Here is a 23,556-nt window from a genome sequence, read left to right on the forward strand (position 1 = left end):
TTCTCCTCTACTTCTGGTTTGAGTTCAAAACCGAAAATGATAAATATCATGTGTTTCCTCTCTATTTGCGGTAGTATATAGAGAGCATAAAAATTTTATAATGTGTTATAATTGAGTATATGGTTATAAATATTGCTTCATTGAATCATGTCATGTACATGACAATATCTTTCCCCACCTTATGATCATATCATGAATTCCTCACTTTGTGACATTAATATCTCTTTTTCAAGAAAAAAAAAGATTGTGTGTGTGTGTGTGTGTGTGTATGCATGGAATGAATCTGGTAAAATGCTAAAAATTGTTAATTTTTAACATTTAAAAGTAAAATTATAATAAAATGTCATTTATTTATTGAAGAAGGAGAGAGAGAGATAAGGAGAGAGAGTGGAGAGAGACATCTGCTATCGATTGTTTTGTTACCCACATGCCTCTACTGCCATGGTGGGGCAAAGCCAAAGCTGAGAGCTGAGAACTCAATCCAGGTTTCCACGTGTCACAGGGGCCCAATTACTTGAGCCATCACTGGTCCCTCTAAGGGTGTGCATTAGCAGGAAGCTGTAAGTAAAAGTGGAGCTGTGAGGGAAAACCAGGCACTCTCATATGAAATGTGCACAGCCCAAGCAGCATCTTAACATACATATAAATCACCTCCCCTGCCTTGAAATGTCTCTTTCTGAATTTTTGTCTGTTATCAGTCCCAATTGGTATTGACTGATTTCTGTAGGTGTTCCAGCCTGCAAACTCTCTGCTTCTTTTTAGATTACATAATTGTCCTATAAATTGTTAAAACACACACACACACACACACACACACATAGATCATATGCTTCAGGCAAGTCAGAACAAATAATTGAATAAGTAAGAATGACTGTAGACTTATTGGGAATATTATTATGTAAAACCAGCCAGTTCCTGAAAATTACAGTTAACACTATAATTAAAGGTCATGTGAACACAACAGGTATGCAAAATCTTAGTTCAATTAGGAGGAATGTAAAAGACATGCATAATGCATAATTTTAGAAATTAATAGTATAATGGTTAGTGAATTAAAAAATACTTGATGTTAAAATGGATACCTTTAAAAGTGAATGAAAAGCATGGATGTACTGGAGAAATATACTAATTACTGAATTCAGAGCAATAGAGGGAAGAAAACAAATGAAATTATCACAAAAATGAGAAATTAACTCATGTCTCATGATAAAAGTCAGAGAGCAGCTCAATAGCACAATAGGAGAGAAGGAAAAGCTTATAAAAGACAGAAGATAACAAATTTTATAGCATCAACAAGTCATGAAGACAATTTTTTCATTCCAGTACTATAAAAGAAAATTTAGATAGCAAAAAGTTTTAAAATATTTCAGTGTTTTCTAGCTCTGTGGTTATTTCAATTCTTGTTAAATACTCTAAGGAAATATTAACCAGAATGTACGATTGAAAATAGAGAATTAGAAAGCAAATGCATTAAATTAATGATCTACCCCTACCTCAACTCTAGCATGTTAAATGTATTCAGTGTTCTTAGTCAATAACATTTTCCCCTTTTATCCTACATGTCATTACCCAACTCTGAGTTTTTCCAATCATGTGCGTTAGACTATTCTAATATCATCTAGCTTATTGGAGTATGTGTTGTAGAAGACAGTTCACCAAAAGTAAAATATGCAAGTTTTAAGAGGTAGGCATAAAACAGCAGTCATTTTTTCCTGAAGCTTGTTTGTTGTTGGTTAGATATATAAAAGACAAAGTGATTTACTAGTGGAGTCTATTTTATTTCTTCTTTTTCCTGCATTTTGAAGTGCTCTGCTGGCCTTGTCAATATAACAGTCAACATTGTCTCAGAACTGCATATTTTTTTTTCAAACTCAGGAATGCAATAGCCACAAAGAATGAGTATCCTGTCATCTGCTTTTTTTATTTTGCCCTGTTATTACCCTTCCTTATCAGCTGAAGAATCTAACTGCTAAGTTTCTCAAAAAATCCCTGTTATTTGAACAACCTCAGATGAAGTTATTGACCTTTCTTTGCTCTTACTAATCCCTTTTCAGATCTTTCCTTTTGCACTCCCTCATAATTGGATAAAGCATAATTTCTTATTCCACAATACCCATTGTGACTCATGCTTCACTAATTAAATCCTCATTAATATAATAAGCAAATATATTATTTTATTGAATATCATCATTTATAATTTCTTAGTCTATCATAATTACATTTTCATCATCTTTACTTGCACTACTTTAATTCTCTATAACAATAGTTTTCTATCACACAAAGAAAACTTATCAAGCATATATCTGGTTTCTCTACCAGACTACTCATCAGAAGCATCTGAGAACTTTTCAGAAAGATCTTGATAAAACAAATTTAATGCAATTTATAAATAAGTACTCCATAGTATCTGACAAGCCACTTTCTAAAACTGCATAACATAGGTACAAAAAATATACTAGGAATCAATGTTAGAATGACATGATTTAGAAAACAGAATATCTGGAAGGAACTACAAATTAACTATTAGAATTTTAGTAAGTGAATTTAGCAGGATTGCTAGGAATAAGGACAATATATACAATTTTCATTTTATGCACACTAAATAAACAGAAAGCAAAATATGAAAATAAAGTCTTAAAATAACATCAAAAGAATCAGTTAGATAAGAATAAACGTATAGAAAAACATAAAACTACTGTATGATACTGAAGACCTAAATAAATGTGAGGATGAACTATATTTATGAATTGGTAGGCTAAATATTATGTACTATCTTTCCCAAATAAAAGATTCAGTGACATTCCAAACAAAATCCCAGTTTGTGTGTATAAATAAATCTCTGACTGAGTGTTTCTATTTAGATATTAGCAAGCTAATTCTGAATTTATTTGGAGATTCAAAGAACAAACAAGACAATCTTGAAAATAGTAGAGAATATGAAACTCTTTTTATACTTTTTTTTTTTTTTTTTGACAGGCAGAGTGGACAGTGAGAGAGAGAGACAGAGAGAAAGGTCTTCCTTTGCCGTTGGTTCACCCTCCAATGGCTGCCGCGGAGGCGCGCTGCGGCCGGCGCACTGCGCTGATCCGGTGGCAGGAGCCAGGAGCCAGGTGCTTTTCCTGGTCTCCCATGGGGTGCAGGGCCCAAGCACCTGGGCCATCCTCCACTGCACTCCCTGGCCACAGCAGAGAGCTGGCCTGGAAGAGGGGCAACCGGGACAGAATCCGGCGCCCCGACCGGGACTAGAACCCGGTGTGCCGGCGCCGCTAGGCGGAGGATTAGCCTAGTGAGCCGCGGTGCTGGCCTCTTTCTATACTTTTGAAATTATGTTTATTACAAAGCAAAAAGTAATTGTTACTTGCTCTGTGTACTAGTATAGAAAAAATAGGTCAGTAACAAAGAGTTTAGAAATAGACTGACACACATAAAGGAATAGGCTGATAAATTGGACTATATTAAAATAATTTTCTCTTCACAAAAGTGAAAAAGTGAGTTACAGAAGGGAGAAAAGCCTACCATAAGTAACTAAAAACCTCTCATATCCATAATTTGATACAAGAAAGACTATTATTTTCTTATTCAAATAAGAGCGGCGAATACATAGAAAATATAGAAGCGATACGAATGAACTTTATACATAAGAAAGATATCTGAGTAGTCATTAAGTGTATTGAGGAGGGCTAAATCTTTCCACTGTTGCTATTAAAGTCATATGACACATTAAAAACCTACAATGGTATTACAGTCCACTCTTCAGCATGGCTTCCATGAAGAGATCAACAATGTCCAGTCTCCATGAATCTGAACTTACTGGAATTTTCACATTTCTGGTGGTAGTTTATGTTGGAACAACTATTTTGGATTATGTTTGTAATTTTTCCAAAAGTCTAATACAGTCTGAAAGACAGTGTGTGGAGGATGAATGAATGTCACAGTACATTTCATGATTTAACTGCCTAATAGATGACATCTGTTACCATTCCATATCTTTCATGGCCATGTACTTTGAATCCTTAGACTCAATCTAAACAACAGAAACTAAACACAGCAGGAATCCTAAATGGAAAGGGTAAGGCTAGGAGGAGGCTCAATAGATAATTTGTAAATTTAAGACACTTCATAACTATGTAGTCACAGTGGATACTACCTTTTTATTTCATATTCTAAGTAGAATTATTTTTGTTAATTCTCAGAAGCAGCAGTAGTATATACTTGATTTGGTCTCTGGAAAATAAAATAAAGTGACTGCTTAGATTCTATATTTTTAAAGAACATAGATTGAGGGGCCGGTGCTGTAGCACAGCTGGTAAAGCTGACACCTGCAGTGCCGGCATCCCATTTGGGCACCTGTTCAAGTCTCAGCTCCTTCACTTCCAATTCAGCTCTCTGCTATGGCCTGGAAAAGCAGTAGAAGGTGGCCCAAGTGCTTGGACCCCTGCACCCATGTGGGAGACCCGGAAGAAACTCCTGGCTCCTGGCTTCAGATTGGTGTAGCTCGGGTCATTGCTGCCATCAGATGGAAGGTCTCTCTCTGTCTCTCTGTCTCTCTCTCTCTGCCTCTCTTCTCTACGTGTAACTCTGCCTTTCAAATAAATAAATATTTTAAAAAAAGTGGATTGAAGGAATAATTATGATAGTTATTACAGAGAAAAGTGTTTGGGATATTTCTCCAAATTTATGTGAATAATTCCATCAAAGTACTCTTTTAGAAGAAAATGAAGAATTAACTAATAGTTTTCATGGAGACCAGTGAAAACATTACAGCCTATCTTACATTTTAACAATATTCATGACTTTCACTCCAGACTCCATGCACCAAGCAACTCCTGAGAAGTTCTATAAAGCTGTTGCAGGTCATTACAGGTAAGAAAAAGACAGAGATCATTGTTTATTAAGAATCAATTGCCTTGTGCAAAATCCTTCATCTTTATCTTCGTTAACCTCCTCCCCAATTCTGCATGGTAGATTTACTACAACCATTTTACAAACCCGTTCTTTTATTTGCCAAAGTTGATACTGAAAATGAATGGCAGAGCCTGTAGTTGAATCTAGACTTATCTAATTCCACTTCATAGGCTCTCTCTGCTCTGCCATATGGACTTTAAATAATATGGAGGAATTAACAGTGTCAAGTACAGGAGAAAGCGAGCATGAGGAACTTTCAGAGTACATAACCTCTTATGGAGCAATGGGATGGCCTGGAAGGAAAGGTTACTTTTCAACTAGATTAAAAAGAAAAAGATTATTAACAGTGAAAGCGAAAATATTCTTTTTTTAAAAACAAGATTTATTCATTTATTTATTTGAAATTCAGAGTTACACAGAGAGAGGAGAGGCAGAGACAGAGAGGTCTTCCATCCGCTGGTACAATCCCCAGTTGTCAGCTTTGGTCAGAGCTGTGCCAATCCAAAGCCAGGAGCCAGGAGCTTCTCCTGGGTTTCCCAGGTGAGTGCAGGGTCCCAAGGACTTGGGCCATCTTCTACTGCTTTCCCAGGCCATAGCAGAGAGCTGGATCGGAAGAGGAGCAGCTGGGACTCGAAGTCCCGACATGGAATGCCGGCACTGCAGGCGGCGGCTTTACTCGCTACCCCACAGCGCCGGCCCCTGGGTGGTGTTTCGTGTGCACGAGGCTTCCTGTGACTTTCACGTTGCCTCCATGTGAAGCTTAAATTCCATGTGGCCAAAACGGCATTTCCTCCTTCTTGGTCCTGGATGAGACATAGATGTATCAAGGCAAGCAAACACACCAGATTGATAGGTAAAGGGTAGCATTACAATGCAGGACTAGAGGCAGAAATTATTAGGAATATCTTCTAGCTCACCCATTCATATCTGATCTTCCTGCCTATCTCTCATATAAATGTCAGAAATACTTTGTCCTCTTAGAAGCAAAGGATAAAAGTGTGTGTGAATGGGGGCGAGCGCCATGGCTCACTTAGTTAATCCTCCGCCTGTGGCACCGGCATCCCATATGGGTGCCGTGTTCTAGTTCCGGTTGCTCCTCTTCTAGTCCAGCTCTCTGCTGTGGCCCAGGAGGGCAGTGGAGGATGGCCCAAGTGCTTGGGCCCTGCACCTGCAAGGGGGACCAGGAAGAAGCACCTGGCTCCGGGCTTTGCATCGGCGCAGCGTCAGTCATGAGGGCTATTTGGTGAGTGAACCAATGGAAGGAAGACCTTTCTCTCTGTCTGTCTGTCTCTCTCTCACTGTCTATAACTACATGTCAAATAAAAAAAAAAGTGTCTGTGGATGGTGAGGATAGTACCCACAAAATGATGCAAAATGGAGAGGCCATGTAAAAAAAATCAGCAAATATTTACCTGTATCAACAGTAGGTTTAAAAAACAAATTGGCCTTGATCATTCCATAGATATGTCTTGATTTCTGTTCTTTGTATTGCAACACTCATTTCATGAATCATTTCTTTCAATACAAATCCATCAGGCAGGTAACATTTTACCCAGTATGTTAATGACAGCATGGAGAATCAGAAATGTTGACCAAAATATAAATTACCAGGAGTTAAAAGTTACAGAGTAGATTATTCACCTTTTTCCTCTGACTGCTAAACCAGGATCTCTTGGATCAGCTGCATTCCAGTAAGCATCACAATTGAGAAGACCAAGCAGGAGGCGTTGAAATAGTTGAAAAAGGATAATTTTCTGATCTTGGACATTCATCATGAGAGATGAAGAAAAGTTGCAAAATTTAATACTTCAAAGGACAAAACCTTGTTGAACACATATGAAAGTTAAGAGATAGACAATGTAAAAGATTTGTTAGATATGACATTAAAAGGATAGTAGTGCTGAGAAATTATAGAATGAAAAAAAAGGGGTAATGTATAGGGAAGATACACACTCAGGTTTTCGCAGTTTACATTTGGGGATCTAGGGACAGATATTTGGATATATGTGATAAACATGGCCATGGATGCTAAAAGTCATAGAGATTACAGAATTATTAGCACAAAGCATTAAGATTGCAGAAGGATTTAGATGTAATCATCTAGTGAGATGGTAGAATAAGAAAATTAATTGTTTGGGATGGAATTCTATAAAATAAAAATACCAATGGTGAAGCAAGGCTTACATGCAGCAGACACAGAAGGGTTAGTTAGAAAAAAAAGATTGACTATGTGTTAACTAAAAGATATATAGGAAATATAGGTAGTCTCAAGAGGGAACATATTCAGAGGTCAAATGAAGCAGAAAATTAAGACCTACAAAATATACTTGCAATTTGACATTCATTCCTTTGATAAATATACAGTCCTCATTATATGTCTTTCTATGTGCTTTCCACAGCCAGTGCAGCAAAGAATGAAGCAGATGTGCTCTTTTTCATCAGGTGGATTCTATTCTGGTGGGATACAAAATCATAAAAGAAATTTTCTTATCCTAAATTATGCTGTGTGTCAAATAGCGAAAGAATAAAAGGAACAGAGAATAGCCTAAGTTTTCTAATTTTCATGTGAATGTTAAGAAAGTCTGTCTGAGATGGGAATTTGACTCAGTGGTGAAGACACTATTTGGGGAGGGCAGTCTGCATCCCATATCAGAGTTCCTTAGTTCCAGTCCAAGCTCAGCTCCCAATTCCACCAATTCCACTTTCTTGCTGTTATTCCCTCTGGGATGTAGCAGATGATGATTCCCACCCATGTGGGAGTCCAGGATTGGGTTCCTGGCTCTATGGTATTTGGGGTAGTGAACCTGTGAATGGGAAGTCAGTGTGTTTGCTTCTATCTCTTGCACTCCTCTCTCTCTCTAACTGCAATGAATAAATAAATATTTTATAAGCCCTGTCTCAGAAAACAATACTATATTAGATTCTGAAAAATGGCAGACTAAAAGTGATCCTAGGGAGAAAGTTTTCAAGGAAACATGAGGAATTTAGACTGCTGCAGGCTAAAAAATTCATATTATATTAAGAATTCAGTTGAATTCTTACATTGGTAAAGTCAAAGGAAGGAACTAAGTGGTAAATTGGATCATCTAGCTTTAAATGGATCATATAATTTCATAGTGGAAATAGTTAAAATGATGGGACAGTTGAGCAAAGTGTGAAGATGTATATGCTGATAAGAAAAAGTGATGCCAGGGGCCGGTGCAGTGGCACAGCAGGTTAACACCCTGGCCTGTAAGCACCGGCATCCCGTATGGGCGCCAGTTCAAGACCCGGCTGCTCCACTTCCTGTCCAACTCTCTTCTTTGGCCTGGGAAAGCAGTAGAAGATGGCTCAAGTTCTTGGACCCCTGCACACGCATAGGAGACCTGAAGGAAGCTCCTGGCTCCTGACTTCAGATCGGCACAACTCTGGTCATTGCGGCCAATTGGGGAGTGAACCATCGGATGGAAGACCTCTCTCTCTCTCTCTCTCTCTCTCTCTCTCTCTCCTCTCTGTGTGTGTGTAACTCTGACTTTCAAATAAAAATAAATAAATATTAAAAAAAGAAAAAGTGATGTCAGTGAGCATATAGAACAAAAATCACCAAACTGCAGACTATGCACTACAACCATCCCATCACCTCCTTTTGTAAAGTATTGTTCAAACAATGCCACGACTGTTCATTTATAAATCCTCTATAATTTTTGCTTTCATATTATAGCAGAGAGCTTGGGTAATTATAATTGAAAATGTATGGACTCCAAAACCTATATATTGTTAGAGAAAGGAAAGAGACAGGGAAATGATGGAGATAGATGGAGATGGAGATGGAGAGATGGAGAGATGGAGAGAGAGAGAGAGAGAGAGAGAGAGAGAGAGAGAGAATCTCCCAACCTCAGATTCACTATCTAAATGCTTCCAAGTGCACAGTGTTGGCCAGGGCTGAAACCAAGAGTCAAGAGCCAAAAGCTCAAGCCAGCTCTCCCATATGGATGGCCGGGACCCAAATATTTCAGTCATCACTGCTACCTCCAGAGTCTGCAAGGATGGGAAGCTGTGGTCATGAGCTACAGCTGGAAATCAAACCTAGACACTCAGTGGTAGAACATGGGTATCTAACTACCAGACTAAATCTCCACTCCCAAAAGCCAAAACTAATTAAAAACTGAACTTTCACTGAATAAGTATGCTGATTCTTGGGGCAGACTTTCCTGTCAAGAATTTGGACTTCATAATTGTAAAAGAAATATGACTGTAAGTATGGATGCTATCAGTTAAAGGATATCATTTTGTCTGATGGCTTTTAAAGGAAAAGATATAAAATTTATGGGTTAAAATAAAAGAGGAAGTCAATGAAGAAATTTAAATGATATAGACAATAAATAACCAATAAAATAAAATAAAAACATTTAGAGGCATCTAGAGGGACTGAATATTTAAGGAGAAAGCAGCAGCAAGTAGATTTTGTCAAATCAATGAAGAGGTGAAACTTACGCCTGCTTCAGTTGGGATATAGATTTCCCCATATGTCCTGTAATATCATTTCCATTATAAATATCCAGCAGGTTTTTGTCATTGATTTGTTTGTTACTTTAAAGCTGAGTAGTTTAGAAAATTATACCTTTGTGTACATGTTTGAAATAATTCCTATCTTTCAGTCATCTTTAAATAACTTATTCATAAGCTCAAAATAAGACTCATTTTTAAAATGATACTTGGTTAAAAAGAAGTGCCCAGAGAATAGGGACAAAATGAACCAATCCTAAAGAGTTTTTTCATTCATAAATAGAAAACTAGAGTTTATTTGAACAAGTCAGATAGTCAGATTGCATGGCACTGCCTCATTCTTGAGAAGGCAATATCTGTCCTTTCAGCTCTAATGGATATCTGTTGGTCAACACTGGCTTGCTTTTCTTGGACATCTGTCAATCTTCTGTCTGATTGTTGCCCCTTGGTTCACTGAAATATCTCCAGCTGTCATAATCACCTGAGAACAGAGCTCAGGCTTCCAATCAACCTTGTAGGCTCTCTCAAACCTCCCACAATGTTAGTGTTTTGACTTTACTCATCACAATGTATAGTTTGCTGCTTCCTTTTTCTTATACCTGGGCTGGAATGAACTTTGCACATGTAGCAACAGAGATCAAATTCAGAAAATACTATCTAACAACTGGGAACACCAGATGAAATAATAATAACAATAACAATAATTCTACAATAATCTGAGCGGAGTTAAAAATGTTGAACTGAAAGTATGCCAATGTTATGCTAAAACAGCAGAGTATGGAGTATATTTTTTTCTTGAAGATTTTATTTATTTATTTGAGACGTTGACTTACAGACAGACAGAAAGGTCTTCTATCTGCTGGTTCACTCCCCAAATGGCCCCAACATCTGAAGCTGAGCTGATCTGAAGCCATGGGCCAGGAGCTTCTTCCAGGTCTCCACATGAGTTCAGGGGCCCAAACACTTGGGCCATCTTCCACTGCTTTCCCAGGCCATCAGCAGAGAGAGGGGCCAGAAGAGCATCCAGGACACAAACTGGCATCCATGTGCGATGCTGGCACCACAGGTGGAAGCTTAGCCTATGCACCACAGCACTGGCCCTGACTTTGGAGTATTAATAATGAGAACAACAGGCAATGAGAGAGAAAAGCCAGAAACAAGCAAAGAGGAGAAATGTGAAATCTTGTCACCGTGTTTATTCTTCCTGCTAATAATTTGCCTGTGTTAGCCTATGTCTTATTAACAGCCTTCTTTTGTTGCATTGACTTCTGATCTGTGTTGCTGTGCTTTCCACCTGTTTTGTGTGGAGAGAGCTAAGTTATAAGGTTCTCAGTTTGATCCAGTTTCTTTCATTTAGTTTCTAATCACAAACACTATCTTTAAGGTCAACAAACATCCCCAAAGTGTACTGCCTGGACTTTTCCTTGCCAAATGCTGAAAGATGTGAAAATTTCCATGAAGATTATCTTGAATTTTATGGAAGTATGAAGTTTACATTCAGGTTTGAATGCTTCATCGGCTATTTTTAAAAGTTCCTCTGCCAGCCGGCGCCGCAGCCGGTGCCACGGCTCACTAGGCTAATCCTCCACCTGCGGCGACGGCACCCCCGGGGTTCTAGTCCCTGTCGGGGAGCTGGATTCTGTCCCAGTTGCCCCTCTTCCAGTCCAGCTCTCTGCTGTGGCCTGGGAGTACAGTGGAGGATGGCCCAAGTGCTTGGGCCCTGCACCCCATGGGAGACCAGGAGAAGCACCTGGCTTCTGGCTTCGGATCAGGGCTGTGCGCCAGCCACAGTGGCCATTGGGGGAGTGAACCAATGGAAAAGGAAGACCTTTGTCTCGGTCTCTCTCTTTCACTGTCCACTCTGCCTGTCCACAAAAAAAAAAAAAAAAAAAAAAAAAAAAAAAAAAAAAATTGATCCTGAACTAACTGCCACTAAGTCAGTTCATCTCTTAAGTATGAAGATATAGATTATAGATTTTGAAATAAACTTTATTTATCTTATTACAGTTGATGGTCCTAGGAAGAGTCCTGTAAACTTTGACAACATGCATTCTCGACAGCTAATCAGAATAAGGAAAAGCAAGCAATTGTTTCATCCTCCAGGGTGGAATTCCATTTCTCCTGCAAATATAGAGAATTCTGTCTAGCCATGTGCATTACTACTCTCCTTCAATGGAATGAGCAACTTTAAAGATTGAAGTCTCCAGAAAGCCAAACTTAGCAAATCTCCATTTTAACTATGATGTGTTGTCCTTGAAAGAAGTTTTCTAATAACCTAGAAACTGTGTCTCATTCATGGGAATTACAGCAATGAATGATTTTTAATAGGCAATAACAAAGTAAACAGTAGCAGGTAAGAAAAGGTTTTATTCCACATTCACTAACATGTCCACTGGGGTAAATTAGAAATTCTTTTATAGCAAGACTCGTGCTTCAGAACACAGAGCAAAACTGAATGCTTATGTTTCAAAAGGCTTCTACTGGATCTCCCAAGTCAGTTCTTAAAAGGCCCTTCAGAAACTCAAGGAGAATTTTAAAGTTTGGAATATTTACATCTATATTTTTTTTTATTTTAGTCTTTTGAATATTACCTCTTCACAAAGCAAATGATGCCACCAGGGCATTTTCATGGGAAAGTAAGTTAAACCAAATGTCTAAATAAAATGATGTCATTCATGGTGAGTTTCCACATTTATCTATAACAAAATACTAAAATTATAATCATATGGATTCAAAAATGTTCTGATTACAGTTAGCATAGTATCCGAGAGTCTTGTTCTACTTAAATCTATAACACATACTTGTGTGTTATTTTTTTTAGTTTTTGTTTTAATATATATTTATTTGAAAGTCAGAGTTACACAGAGAGGAGAGGAAGAGAAAGAGAGGTCTTCTGTCTGATGGCTCACTCCCAAGATGGCCGCAACGGCTGGAGCTATGCCGATCCGAGGCCAGGAGACAGGAGCTCCTTCCAGGTCTCCTATGTGGGTGCAGGGGCCCAAGGACTTAGGTCATCTTCTACTGCTTTCCCAGGCCATAGCAGAGAGCTGGACTGGAAGAAGAGCAGCCAGGACTAGAACCAGCACCCATATGGGATGCCAGCACTTCAGGCCAGGGCGTTAACCTGCTGCACCACAGTGCCAGCCCTGCATTATATTTAAAATACAAATCACTGAGGAGTTTTGCTGTTGTTTCTCCCTATAATTTTTTTTTTTAGTTTCATTACTAAAAATATAATGCATTCATATACTCTTACGACATAAACAGGGGATATATGTTTAAGCATATAATATCCCCTTGTTTTATAGATAGATTTCTTTTCCTAAATTGTCAGAAACAAAAATACAAAAATAGATGTTTGTTCTCTTCCATGTAAAAGTCTTGTACATAGTCCAGAGCTGGTATGTTGCTCTATACTGTTAGACACACAAGTGATTTCTATATTACTTCTCCATGTGTGTACCTCTATCCTCAAGTGGATTAAAAGGACCTCTGTCTTCAATGAGTTGCATTCTGAGAGTTAACTCTAAAACTATTTCTCAAACAGTTTTTTTGTGGGTGCATGTGTGTGCAAATTGTTGAAGTCTTTACTTACTGAGTCGGTCTTCTGTGTTCCAAGTTAATTGAAAATAAATTTTAATGGAGAATGGGACTTTGAGGAGGAGAGGAAGGAGGAGGTGAGGTGGGAATGTAGGTGGGAGGGCAGGTATGGTGGGAAGAATAACTATATTTCTAAAAGTTGTACCTATGAAGTTTGTATTCCTTAAAAAATAAATAAATGAATGAATAAAATAAAATAATGTATCCTCCAGTTTTAGTTACTAAAATTCCTGTAGATGTTGACAGGGAGACCAAAGAAGAAAGGCATGGCTTCTGATTTAAATGGTCTTTCTTGAGTTTGCACTCACAATTTCCACTGGCACGCTTTTGGTCAGAACAGAAATTGATGATCACATTCTGGAAAAAACTGCTGAATGCAATCTTTATGCTGAGTGGCCATGTGTACAGGTAACTATGCTGGAATTATGAAATAGGGGATTGCATTTAGTATACAGCTTGGATCCATATATTCATATATAATATTAATATAGGTCACTACATATAATACTACTGATAAATATTATATATTATTAAAGATTTTATATGAATGTTAGAATTATATTTTGCCAGGACTAGGAATAAAAACTATTTCTAATATTAAAATTTTCTAAACATAATTTTAATTGCTCCAAAATATTATACTGTACACATTAAATATTATCAAGTAATAAGATACCATAGTATTTTAGGATATAGAGAAAATTATACATGAATTTATTGGTATATTTTTCTATCCCAAGGTAGAGAATTAGCATTGATCTGTCATTGAAATTATTGCATTAGAAGTTCATTTTAGACGTACACCTAGGACAAAAGCAAAACTAAGAAGTTACAGGAAAACACTATTGATCCTCTTAAAGTATGCTTAAAAAATAGCGGCATTTAAATGGCACTCTAGAGTCTAACACTGTTTCAATGTTTCTTCAGTGTTGACATGAGCTTCAGGTGAAGATATAAATTTAAGAGTCATTTGGGTATTATAATCAGAAAAAGGGCAATTAACTAAAACTCCATAAAAGCTTTTAAACAAATCACTTAAAAAGGAATAGAAGGTGAGAAGAGGTGATTACTGTTTTTCAGTGTAAAATTCAAGATCAAACCAAAACATAAATTTTCATGAATCTTGATACAGAATTTGTACTTACACAAAGTTAAACACAAGTGCAGTTAGTAAGGTGCTCTTCATAGTAATGTTTGTAACATCAAAATATCTCTGGCAACATAAATAATATATAATGGGTGGTAAAAATTGCAATATGCCTTAAGATGAACTATTAGATAAAAAATGCAGCTGCTTAGTGAATCTCTGCTGGTATAAATATACATTTATGCTATACTATCTTAATTAAAAATATTAAAGTTTGTTTTTTTTAAAGTTTTATTTTATTTATTTGAAAGGCAAAGTTAACACAGAGGCAGAGGCAGAGAGAGAGAAATAGAGAAATCTTCCATCTGGTGGTTTACTCCCCAGATGGCTGCAACGGCCAGATCTGGGCTGATCCGACCTAAGGCAAGAGCCAGGAGTTTCCTCTGGGTCTTCCTACATGGGTTCAGGGGCCCAAGGACTTGGGCCATCTTCTACTGTTTTCCCAGGCCATAGCACAGATCTGGATCGGAAGCGGAGCAGCCAGAAATCGAACTGGTGCACATATGGTACGCTGGCACTGCAGGTGGCAGCTTTACTACTGTGCCACAGCGCCGGCCCCAAAAAGTTTTTTTAAAAAATTATGCTTTAAAATGATTCAAAGCCTTCTGTTCATAATATTATTAAAATTATAATATTGGAGTTAACAAGTTATTTAAGCACAGGTTCCAATAGAAATAGAAGAGATTTCTATTAATTTTGTTAACCACAAATTTGTTTATATTTGGAAATTTTATTTCATCTATATTTTATTAGCATTTATCAAGAGCTACTTATAGAATAGTAAATAAATAAAAGTAAGGAGAAAAAATGCAGTTCCTATAAGCAAAATATAGGAAGCGCCAAAATGAAAATTGATTCAATCAGAATCTAAAATGTCCTTTGTCTATTGTTGTGTCCATTTAGTTCATTTATCTCTTTCTTTCTCTCTCTTTCTCTCTCTCTCTCTCTACCCTTCTGTCTCTCTCTCTCTATCTCTCTCTCTCTCTCTCACACACACACACACACACACAGACAAGTATCTACTTGTTTCTCTGGTGATATTGAATTCTCACCAACTGCCAGCTACACTTTACCACACCCATTGTGTCTTTTCAAGAGCTTTTCCTACTTTTGACATGTATCATACAAAGTCTCCCTAGACAATATAGCGTACACATCCACAGCCCTTATATGCCTCGTGAATTCTGTCTTCCAAACATTTCCTAGACATGTTAAAATCTGTGTAGTTACAACATTCCCACTGAAGCCAGTTCTTTTCATCTCTTCCCTGAATCTCTACAGTAATTCTTAAATGGTTGACTTGAAGCATTTCCTTCTCTCTCTCCAACACATCTAAATGATTCTCCACATTTGAAATAATTCCCCCTAAATCCAACTCCTTCAACTCCCAATATGCAGACAAATCATGTTTACAATAGTTATAGGGGATGACATTGTGTCAACATTTAAAGCGATTGCCTGTGATACCAGCATGGATGCTGGTTCTTGCCCTGGTTGTACCTCTTCTGATCCAGCTCCTTGCTAATGTCCTGGTAAAACAGCAAAAGAGGGCACAAGTGCCTGGGCCCCTTCCACTCATGTGAGAGACTCAGATGAAGCCGCTGGCTCCCAGCTTTGGGCTGGTGCAGTCTTTGCCTTTGCAGACAGTTAGGATTGAACCAGAGGATGGAGGCTCTCTCTCCCTGAATCTCCATCTTTCTCTGTAATTATGACTTTCAGAAAAATAAACACATCTTTAAACAAATAAAGTTAGAAAAATATTTTGAGATTGTAATTCCAGTCATGTCCCACTCACATAGTCTCCTATTAATTTACACCCATGACCTTTCAAAACCCTAAATGTGGTTGCAGACCCCTCTGCCTTATAGCCACCCTCTCCTTTTCCAACTTCTTTGACAATATTTACTTTCTCTTTCTGCTACAAATCAAGTGACTTTTCTTATCCTCTTAAATTTGCACCATCTCTTACCAAAGGATCTTCTGCATTTGCATACAATCTACTTTTCTCTTTGCAAAATTAATTATGATTTGTTGCTTAGGTCTTAGCTAAAAATGCTAGTTCTACATTGCTACAATACTCCCAATTTGTAACAAACTTACTGTTATAAAAGAACACAAATTATTATCTTAGAGTTCTATCAGGCAGAATTTCAAGTCAGTCACACTGGATTAATGGCAATATGTTGCCAAGTCTGGTTCCTTCTAGGGATTCTAGGGGAAATCTGCTTTGTTCCTTTTCCAGCTTTGAAGCCACCCGGATGTCTGAGCTTGTGGGCACCTTCTCCACCCTCAGATCCTGCAGTGCAGCATCTTAAATTCTCTCTACTTCTGGGTCTCTGCTTCCATCATCACATTGCCTTCTGTGAATCTGATCCTTCTACATCCTCTTTCCTGGCATCTTATCCTTATGCTGAGCATGCTGGAATGACTCAGGACCATGAAAACAATAATGTCCCTTTTTCATGGAAGGTGCCATCTTTACAGGTAATAGGATGGAGGAAATAGATACCTTTGGAGGGGCATTATTCTCTTTATCTTATAACATAAGTTTTTGGTATGAAAACCTTGGCATACCTCCATTATTTGAAGAAACCTCCTTACTATGTATTTCAGTCTTCATTTACTTATACCTTCCCCACTTTAGACTCTAAGTCCCAAGAAAGAAACCATTATATTCATTTTACTATCTTAATCAATGTTTAGCACAGAATCTGCTACATAATAGGAACTCAATAACTGTTTTTAATGAAGAAAGAAATTTGTCCAATTAATGTAATCTTCAAAAATTTTCTTGTGTCATCACAGTGATAAAAATATAACACTATGATTGGCTCACAAGCTCACCAACATATTATGTGTATTGCATCTGCTACCAAAAACAGGATGAGGGGTCTTGGCATACACATACATACACACACAGAGTTATATCACATTTTGTATAATTTCCTCTAACTTAATAGCATTAGAGCAATTGTTTGAGTCAGATAAGGCCAATGGGACTGAAAAGTGAAAAGGAAAGTCGAATTGCCAATAACTATGATCTAGAAATTTCAGGAAGTTTATTCCAATTTTAGGAAAATTATCAGAGCTTACTCTAGGAGATGTATATATATAAGAAAAGATGGTAGTCTGCAAAGATATCATTTGCAGACTTAAAGTGTGTATATGCATATATACACACATATATATATTTATCTGAATATACTATATATGAGTTGTACATATAAATATCAAGATTTAATTATATATTTATTATACAGCCTTGAGCATACATGCTATTACTGAATCTAATAACTATCTAGTTATGCGAAAAATTTAGTGCACGTACATATACATATACATAAACAATTTATATTTTTATGTATATATCATTTATATATATATGCTATGTGTATATATAACATTTATATACATATACATTTGTTATTTATAACATTTATATACATAAATATGTTTGCAATTTGATAAATTTATAATAAATATTGGAAAAGGCATTATCAAGGTAAATAATTATGTATTTCCAAGCAATAAAAGGCATTAGGGGAGACTAAGACAGCCTGAGAAACAGACAGAAATAAGAATGAAATCAAGTCCATAGGTTATATGCATTCAATGCACTCAATCATGAGCAGATAAAGGAAGAGAGAATAAATGAGTCAGAATATGAGATCTGGTACCAGAGTTCAGGTCTCTTAATTCTTTTTCTAGTATAAGTAGAGTCATAAAAATATGGATATGGATGTGGATATGCATATGGAAGAGGCAGAAGTAAAGATAGAGATATAGAGATTGGGTTGGCATACAGATCCGGCTGAAAAGCCCATGAGAGTATTTCAGGCATGGAAAGCCAAGACACTCTGGGGCGGGGGGGAACCTAAATGAAAGGTCTCCACGAGTGAGATCCCAGTGGAAAGAACGGGTCATCAAAGAAGGAGGTACCTTTCTCTGAAGGGAGGAGAGAATTTCCGCTTTGACCATGGCCTTGTCTAAAAATGATCAGAGTCAGTGAACTCAGGGGGCTTCCATAGCCTTGGCAGCTCATGACAAGAGCCTAGGGTGATTACTGAGGCCATAAACAAGAGTGTCAATTGGTTAAGTCAACAACAGGAGTCACTGTTCCCTTACTCCTCATGTAGGATCTTTGTCCTTAGTGTGCTGTACATTGAGATTTAATGCTATAACTAATACTCAAACAGTATTTTTCACTTTATGTTTCTGTGTGGGAGCAAACTGTTGAAATCTTTACTTTATGCTAACCTGATCTTCTGTATATAAAGAGAAACGAAAATGAATCTTGATGTGAATGGAAGGGGAGAGGGAGTGGATAAGGGGAGGGTTGCGGGTGGGAGGGACGTTATGGGGGGGAAGCCACTGTAATCTATAAGCTGTACTTTGGAAATTTATGTTCATTAATTAAAAGTTTAAAAAAAATTTTAAAAATGATGCAAAGAGAGGAGGAAAAGGAGAGAGAAATTATTAATACTTCCACTTACTAATAGAAAAATTGCAAGACTTGTCTCCTGGGGAAGCATAAATTAGGAGGAAAAACCTGTTAAAAGAGTACCCTGGAATAAGGAGAATTTTACCTAGGACTTGTATTTACACATCAAAAAAATTAAATATGTAAGCCGGCGCCACGGCTCACTAGGCTAATCCTCCACCTTGTGGCCCTGGCACACCGGATTCTAGTTCCGGTCAGGGCGCTGGATTCTGTCCTGGTTACCCCTCTTCCAGGCCAGCTCTCTGCTGTGGCTAGGGAGTGCAGTGGAGGATGCCCCAGGTGCTTGGGTCCTGCACCCCACGGGAGACCAGCATAAGTACCTGGCTCCTGCCATCAGATCAGCATGGTTCTCTGGCCGCAGCACGCCGGCCACCGTGGCCATTGGAGGGTGAACCAATGGCAAAAGGAAGACCTTTCTCTCTGTCTCTCTCTCTCACTGTCCACTCTGCCTGTCAAAAAAAAATAAAATAAAAAAATTAAATATGTAGATCCAGGCATATAGAATGTAAACAAAATCATAAAACATTTAAAATACATTGATATAACTGAAATATTGAAATAGAAGTTTTGAGAATTTTCTAGAAGTGGGGTGGGTAAGTTCAGACTTGGACACAAGCTAAAGTATTAGCATGTCTATTCATAAAATTTGCTAGAATACCCATTTTGTTCAAATCTTATGTTGATATTTTATAATTCTAAATTAGATGTTTGTAATTATAGTCTCAAGTTATAATTTTAGGTACAGATTTGTAAATGATTTCGTTTCCTGAGTTTACTTGTGCTGACAGTTTTTCAGGCCACATAACCTGTGCTTAGAAATATTCTTAGAGACATCTTGTGTCTGTTTCTGTAGCTTCCTATGAATATGCAGAGGCAGTCTAGACAGAGAGGTTAAGGTGAAAACTACTGATGAGGTACGTATTTAAGGAAACTGGTATTTTCCTATTCTGAAAGTCAAGAAGATCCAGTTTCCACAGAATGATGGGTTTTAGTCTAACGCCTAATTGAATTGTATGTTACACTGTATTCATAAACATGTGATTAGTGATTATACTTTCAGAATTATTTGGTTTCTATAAGACTTACTTATTTGAGAGGCAGAGTTACAGAGAGAGAGACAGACAGACAGACAGAGGTCTTCAATCTGCTGCTTCACTCCTCAAATGAATGTAATGGCCAGCACTGGGCAGATCCAAAGCCAGGAGCTTCTTACGGGTCTCCCACATGGGTACAGTGACCTAAGCAGCTGGGCTTTCCTTTGCTGCTTTCCCAGGCCAAACCAGAGAGCTTTATCAGAAGCAGAGCAACCGGTGAAAAATTTGCACCCTTATGGGATGCTGGCTCCCCAAGAGGAGGCTTAACCTACTAGGTGACTGTCCTGGTCTTCAGAATTGTTTTATGGTTACCTATGAATAGATCAGTTTCACAAGACAGGATTTATAGATAATTGATGTCAAAATATTGTTCTTATTCAAACTGTTTGGACCCACTCCAAGAGTACAGCTTAAACCTTTCTGGGATTGGAACTCAGAAATCCACATTACAATCCGTTAAAATGAGTTCATGGTGCTAGACAAAATGTGTTACATCAAACAGAATTTAACAATGTAGCATTGTTATAGTATAAAATTTAAGGTTAGAAAGATAAGATTAAATATTGACATTTGACAGTTTCTATACATGAAGACTTATTATTAATAAAAATTACCAGTTGCCATCACATTTTAGTAAAAATTATAGTATGTTAAAATTAAAAAATGAACAGTGACAATTGCTTCAAATATTTATGTGTGTTTCCCTGCCAAATAATACTTTTTTTATTAATTCAAAATTTAACCAATTTATCAAGGTTTTCTAAAGCAAATATCTATTTGAATGAAAAGATGTTGCTAAAGTTATTTTATGAAGTGAAATAAAAGGTAATAGTATAAACTAAGAAGAAAAAACTTGAAATAAGGAAAACAAAATAAAGATTAAGATGTTCCAGAAAATTACAGTGAAAACCAACATGTAGTATGTCTTGTGGATCCATTGTCCCCAATGAAATACAGGTTATAATGCCCAAGCAAAAGACAATTCAGTAATACTTTATTTTTATATGGAATTCTAAGTGTCTGTAACTTTTTCTTATAAATTTGATATTATATACAGGCTTAAATGGGCAGCTCAATAAATGATAAAAAGAAAAAAGAACAGGACAACCATATATGAAATCTAGTATCACTAATATGGTACCCATTAACATGTTACATATTAGATACCAGTATGTAATAGTTCATCATAAACAGTTATGTAGGTAGCAAATTATAGCAAGAAAGACAGATGACAGATAGACTGAATCATCAATTGTTTGTATGTTTTAAATAATCTGACAACATGTGCATTGTTCCTCAGGCACCTTCAGAAGTTAGTACAGTTCTCTTAATACACAAACACTGTGATGATTGAGTAGCCCCCCATCACCCTAACATCATTGCATTTGCTTGAATAAAACAAAAGGACGTCAAGTCTAGAGGCAAATAAAATACCTCTAGAGATGATATATATTTTAGTTTAAGCACAATATATGCATTTGAACACAACCCCCCTTGGTGAAAGTCATTTTAGGAAATGAACTTTAGAACACATTGCTTTAAAACCACTGTGTTTAAGTCGATAGTCCATAAATTCCCTGTTGGAGATATTATGGTCTACTGTGGATCCCAGTTAATTGTTACATCTCAGCGGAAATTGAAATATGCCAATTAGGCAGTGATTGTCTCATTTAAATATATAATTGCTCTTATGAACTATCAGATACATTTGAATTTAAAATAGATTTTTGAAATGCAAAACACTGACCAAATCGTATATGTACATAATTAAGACAAATTAGAAATGCGGATGTTGGGCATCATAAAAAACATTATCAAGTCATATTCCAATTTTTCTGTTCAATACTTTAATGAGGATTATAATCCATCTGGTCAACACAAACGAAAAATATACCTAATAACAACAGTCAAAATGAATTTGAAATATTCTTTAATAATCTATGCTAATATTATTTCAGAAACACCATAGCCAAAAACTGTACAGAACTGCTTGCTACTTTTTCATATTGAAATGAAATTGATTAGGACATCAATTTAGGGTGAACTGACTTCTCATGGCAAGGACAAACTAATGATTCTTAAAATTGCAAATGAATTTTTGTATACTTAAGAGTATCCATATTTAAAAAGAACAGTATTTTCAGTACATAGTTTTGAATATAAACATTCAGAATCTTGAAATTAGCCCTCTATCTCTTATTATGTACAAAAATCAATTCAAAATAGCTTAAAGACCTAAATGTAAGACCTCAAACTTTGAAACTAATGGAATAAGGAGAGACACTTCACAACTTTGGAATTGGTAGAGGTTTCTAGGTTCAGATCCCAAAACATAGAAAACAAAGCAGAAATGGGCAAATTGGATTTCTCAAACCGAACAGCTTCTGTAAAACAAAATAAATAATCAACAGTATGTAGAGACAATATATAGAATGGGATAAAATGTTTGCACTCTGGTTTCTGTACTGTGGCACAGTAGGTTAAGCCGCCGTCTGGGGCAAAGTCATCCCATATGGGTGTCAGTTCAAGTCCTGGTTACTCCTCTTCAGATCCAGCTCCCTGCTAATGCACCTGGTAAAACACTGAAGGATGGTTCAAATGCTTGGGCTGCTGCATCCAAGTGGCAAACCAGGATGAAGCTCCTGGATTCAGATAAATAAATAAATCTTTTTAAAAATCATTTTAATTTTATAGAATATGAAATACCACAGCAGATTTCTTCATTGCTATTTCATTACTGAGTTTTTTCACACAGGTGAGCCCAAAAGGATCCATTGCTTATACTTCAGCCACAGTTTGAGATGTACATTCATCATTACTTACCATCCTGATTTCTTTTTTGACTGCCCACAAGGAAGCTTCTCCCATTATTTATCAACTTTGAGAGTAACATCCCCCTGTCTTCTGTCTTTCCTTCTAAACAAATCACTAGGTTCTTTCATACTCTACTTCACAATCTGGAAAATCCCCATGCGTTCCACCCATCTGCCCTCTTGCCTGTTTTGAAATCTGACTGTCTTTTGGAGGCAAAGAATACATCCATGGGAGAAATGTTACTTTCTTATATCGCAAAGAACTCAGCCTCAGGATATGAGATGAGTCATTTTCTTTTTTCCCAAGAAAGTTTCCAGAGCAGTGTTTGATTACTTTCATAGAAAAACTCTTGCTCCTTTGAGTCTCCTCTTTCTCATGACTATTGTCAAACTCCCTCCTCCTTGCTTATGCATAGTGCTTTGAAAAGCTTTTACAGTTCCATCTAATTTTTCTTTCCCAGAATTCCTTGCCACTACTTAGATTCTTTGAACATACATAAGCATGACTTTCCCAACAACATGGGACTTTCCTTTTCTTAGTTCTTCATATTTAAGGAATTTTACTTTTAATATTCTCTGACTACTCATGTACTTGTAATGTTAACTATAGAAATTTATCATATAAAAATATCACCATTTTTGACCCGAACCATTTGACGTTAACCATTTCAATTTCATATGGTCAACTTGTTTCTGCCTCCCCTTTATTCAGATGGCCAATCAAACAATTTAAAGCCCCTATGCCTTTCATCTTGCATTGTTGTATAACAAATTACTAGATACTTCAATGTGAGGAAAAAAAAAACATGTTTCCTACCTCATCATGTTCACAGGTAGGAAGATCTATTGTAGTTTAACTGGATCCTCTGCTCAGAAAGTCAGTCAGAGGCTACAATCAGTGTTAGCCAGTTCTGTGCTCTTGTCTGAAGATCAGGTGCTCTTGCTAGAATGTTTGGTTATTGGCAGAATTCATCTCTTTGTACCTGTAGATCTCATAGTACTTGTTTTTCC

The 23,556-nt window shown here is 36.9% G+C and overlaps 1 long non-coding RNA gene across 1 annotated transcript; it reads right to left on the reverse strand.

Moving 5' to 3' along the window:
- Nucleotides 1–5,315: 5,315 nt before the first annotated feature.
- On the reverse strand, nt 5,316–23,556 carry LOC138848694 (uncharacterized). Its single transcript, XR_011386791.1, has 4 exons — nt 23,363–23,556; nt 7,224–7,359; nt 6,547–6,664; nt 5,316–5,708 (listed from the first exon to the last, which is right to left on the reverse strand). It is a non-coding gene; the product is annotated as an uncharacterized lncRNA (long non-coding RNA).

Source organism: Oryctolagus cuniculus, chromosome 2 (genome assembly GCF_964237555.1).
Source record: "Oryctolagus cuniculus chromosome 2, mOryCun1.1, whole genome shotgun sequence".
In the NCBI taxonomy this organism is placed as follows: Eukaryota; Metazoa; Chordata; class Mammalia; order Lagomorpha; family Leporidae; genus Oryctolagus; species Oryctolagus cuniculus.